The following is a 4,433-nucleotide window of genomic DNA, read 5'->3' on the forward strand; positions in this document are numbered from 1 at the left end:
CCCACATCCTAGACTGTGCTTGACCCTACTACACTCGTCTCCCGCTTTCCTCACGGAGACCCAGACGGTGCGAGACGCAAGACACTCCGGTATTCCTGCTCTACCCGTCACCAACATGGAGGTACGGGCTCGACTCGCGTGGTGAAGTATGGGCGAACATGTGATTCACATGCCTGTGTTCTCCACTCTCTATCCGCGTACCTACTCCTCACCATTTCTACCTTGGTGTGTGTCTGCCTGCCTGCCTGTGTATCTGAGCGTTTAACACGTAGCCTTTTGTGACCAAGGGGCCGTCCATAAATGACGTCACGCACCTGGGGGGGGGGGTGGGTGTCAGACATTTGTGACGATGTGTGACGAGGGGGGGGGGGTATGAGAAATGTGACGTCACATCAAAATGCGCAACTTTAAATAAATATAAACAACACGTTCTACTTAATTAAACAGACTTTTTAATAAATGTTTCTCCTACAACATCAGAGTGTACGCGCCACATTAAATACGCACTACAATAGTTCAAAGCGATATGAAGCATGTTTTATTTTAGGGGGGGGCAGAGCTTTGTGACGTCATATTTGAGGGGGGGGGGTCTGACTTTTTGTGACGCCGTGTGATGAGGGGGGGGGGGGGGGGAAAAAATCGTCCAAAATCGCGTGATGTCATTTATGGATGGCCCCCAATATCCATAACAGGTTTTTTTAGTTAGATCGCATAAATATGTGTCGTTAAATCCGCCACCACCAGACAGCCAATTAGTAAGGTTTGTCACATAAACAGAACATGCCAATTCGTTACTAGTACAGCACACTGGTGTGTTGGAGAGCAAAGCCACAACATTTACAATCCGAGTATGACGTTTCGCCAGTAATTACAACTAGCTTCATCAAGCAACAGCCAGATTTGTGGCTGCATTTGCCCCAACAGTTTGTTACAGTCTATATTGTGGAATTTTGTCTGTGTGTGTAGATGAGCCGATATATAGTGAGAAAAAGAAAATGCGTGAGATGGAGTGCGCTCTCAGACTCAAAAGGAGCAGCCCCCATCAAGTGCAAAACCCCGCAAGGTAATAAAAATAATGGAGGACATCACATCAGCCATGTCGCATGGGGGACATCAAGGCGGCCAAGTTGCATGGGCACTTGATTTTGCTTTCAGCTGATTGGCTGTGCAATGGAAGTGATGATGTAATACCTAGCAACCATTCTTATAGAAGTGAGTTACCATTTTACTGCAACTCCCATATTTACTTTAGTCTGTTTTCTCCTTCGATGTCTGCCAGACTTACGACAAAATAATTATCTTCTTCCCTTTGGCCCAACGTGCACATTCATATGGCGTCTAAACTTTGGGCGGCAGGCTGGTAACATTTGTGTCTCACAGTAAGAATATCCTGGCTTTGATTCCCGACTCAGGTGCTTTTGCTTGTGGAGTCTGTATGTCCTCCACCTGTTCTGCATGGGTTTCCTCAAGGGTATCCACTTTTCTCGCGTGAAAAAACTGTTAGGAGTCAAACATCCCAAGACTAAAACAATTGTCTGACATTATCCAGTTGGGATTACACCATTACCCCCTATTGTAATAATTCGGCAATAACCTCTTTAAAAAGATTATTGAGACTCAGCAAGGCTGTCCTTGGTGAATCTGCTTCTGTTCCTCCCTTAAAACCCATCTCCTCTTCTCCCTTGCCCACACTTCTGCTACTCCCTGCCCTCACCCCCAGCTACGACCAGGCCTAGCTCAACCCCTATCACCACCCCTACTGCTCCTCCCCAACCCTGATACCCAACTAAGACCAGGCCTACGCAAAACCCCTCCTTTACCTTTCCCTCCTGTTCTGTCACCATAACGACACCACCACTTTTAATAACCCCACTCTTTATCTCAACTACCATCATCTTATGTGCAATGTTATAATTGCTGTAATGCACCTTGTAATAAGGCGTGATATAAATCTCACATAGGAAACAAAGGTAGTAATAATGGTTTATACATTTTTATCATTTCTGCAGAAATCATGCAGCTCTACGGCAGCTACCTGACCCTCAGGGAGCAAAGAGAACTCTTGGCCATGCAGGAGATATGGTACCTTGGGCTCCAAAATCAGGCCCGGGGCAAGTACAACCATGGCTACGATGACGACCAACACCGTTATATTCCGGTAAGACTCACGACAAAATACCTGCCTTGCCGGATGCGGCAGGCCACCCTGGTTATTACTTCGGGTGTCATTATCGTCGTCATCACATTCAACATAATCAACCACAGTGTTTACATCACAGGATCATTGAAAGAAGCGTTATCGTGCACACCATCATCATCCACAATGTCATCACACACGGTGTTGTCACGCACGATATAACTGGTATCCAAAAATCTCAATGCTGAAAAAAAAACCTGCATACATGCAGTCGGTATTTCATGTTGTCTGCCGGGCCAAGTCGCCCTTGAAAACAGTTTCTTCACTCAATGGGCTTTAAACTTGATTTTGAAGCTTTTGTGACTGCAAGATAGAGGGCGACCGAAATTCGGTTTCGGTTTCGGCGCCGAAAGTTGGCAATTGGCCACTTTAGGCATACTTTCGGTTTCGGCCGAAAGTAAATTTTTAACTTTCTGTCTGGTTTCGGTTTCGGCCAAAACTGATATTGACTTTCGGTCGTCAACTAAAGATCTATTTTTAGAATATAACGCTAGTGATAAGTCTATCAGCCGGTCAGTCGGGGATCCTTGTCTTAGTCTGTGTGTGTGTGGGTTGGGGCATCGACTGCGTAGCGATTCGCGCGCTGCGCTACGAACCCGGCGGCCCGAGTTCAATTCCCGCTCACGGCCGGTGACGATTATTTGAACCGGTCCTGGGCCTCCCCTAGGTCGACTCAGCCTCAAATGAGTAAGTGGTGTGGTATGTAAACATCGCCACTAGGGAGACAAAGGCGGCCGGCCGTGGTGAATCCAAGTCCCGGGCGAAGCCGGGTAGTAAAGCTAGTACAGTATTTCATAAATCTTGTGTTCGGTAACTTTCGGTTATATACCTTTCTGTTTCGGTTTCGGTCGAAAGTAAATTTTTACTCTCGGTCTGGTTTCTGTTTCAGCCGAAACCAGAAATTCAGTTTCGGTCGGCCTCTACTGCAGGAATTACTCTTTGGTTCTTTCGGTAAAGTCACGTAGATATAAATAAAAGAAATAATAGAATAAATATAAGTTTGAGGAAAACAAACCTAGTAAAATTAGAAATGTAATGCAGTGCAACACAGAGAATTGGCTAACACAGCAGTTAACACATTACCTGGTTGATTACGTTCTTACAAAGATTGCTAATGGGCTTTACTCGTGAAATAACACTTTTGATTCAGATAGTAGCATTGCCATGACTTTTTCAGGACGGTTTCTGACAATTTCTCGCAGCGTTCAGCGTGGTTGCCGTGTGTAATACCAATTGAGCAATTTGGAGGTAAGTTTTCAGCATTGGGATGTTTGGTCATCACCAGTTACATTGTGAGTGTGTATTAGCTATGGGCGGACACCAGAGAACCAGGAGGAAAGTCATGCAGAACAGGGGAAGCAGCATACAAACTCTACACACTCCTAATTTGCTAAGGAGGGGTAGAACATACCATCTCCACACAAAAAGGGACTAAGCTGGGAATTTAACCCCCAGGCCCTTCTTGCTGTTTTCCACAAGTGTGTGCAACAAGGTATCTAGCACAGCAGACAAGCCTACGAGTCTTGTTTTTACCCTTCAAATAGGACTGACAAAGCGAGGCTAATTCTATAGCTGGTGCTCTCTCTCACTCCCATGGATTAAGTCTCTTTATGTTCATATTCTTTGGGTCTTTAGGTAAAGTCTCGTAGATAGAACAATAAAATAAAGAGCCAAAGAATATGAATTCCTGCAGTCACGAAGCTTTAAGTCAAGATCTCTTCATGTTGTCTTACGAGCACTCAATTAGCAGTGATTGAATGAGACTCGATTGAATCGGCACTTAACCACTGTGTGATTGTTGCGCAGGTAAAACACGAGCACCTCAACTTTCGGTATGAGGTGCTGAAGACGATTGGGGAGGGCGGTCAAGGCATAGTGTCGAGTGTCTTGACCACATGACAAACACCCTGGTGGCGGTGAAAATACTCAGAACTCCATTGAGGTAAGACTCCACACTACTGCATACTGTGTCTGTGAAACACAGCACCTCTCTCCACAATCCGCCTGTGCTACGAGAGCCATATTCAGTCAGGGCTCTAGCCGGCTCTAGTTGTGACTATGAATATTAATTGGCCAAAACATCTTTACGTAAAAAGGATTTCAGAGCTTGGAAATTGTTTGGCACCGGTTCACTCCCTGGCTGCCTTCCCACTTGTATGTGGATCCTCATGCATCTCAATAGTTCTCTCTCTTTGAGAGTGAGCCAAAAGTGTGCATGGTATTATAAGTCTAAATT

At 45.4% G+C, this 4,433-nt stretch overlaps 1 long non-coding RNA gene across 1 annotated transcript; it reads left to right on the top strand.

Annotated features, from left to right (window-relative positions):
• The first annotated feature begins 961 nt into the window (after window positions 1-961).
• On the top strand, window positions 962-4,062 carry LOC133339923 (uncharacterized). The gene is made up of 3 exons (XR_009754799.1): window positions 962-1,063; window positions 2,010-2,158; window positions 4,004-4,062. It is a non-coding gene; the product is annotated as an uncharacterized LOC133339923 (long non-coding RNA).
• The last annotated feature ends 371 nt before the right edge of the window (window positions 4,063-4,433 follow it).

Source organism: Lethenteron reissneri, unplaced genomic scaffold (genome assembly GCF_015708825.2).
Source record: "Lethenteron reissneri isolate LAM-NWPU_2019-01 unplaced genomic scaffold, ASM1570882v1 scaffold_563, whole genome shotgun sequence".
Taxonomy (NCBI): Eukaryota; Metazoa; Chordata; class Hyperoartia; order Petromyzontiformes; family Petromyzontidae; genus Lethenteron; species Lethenteron reissneri.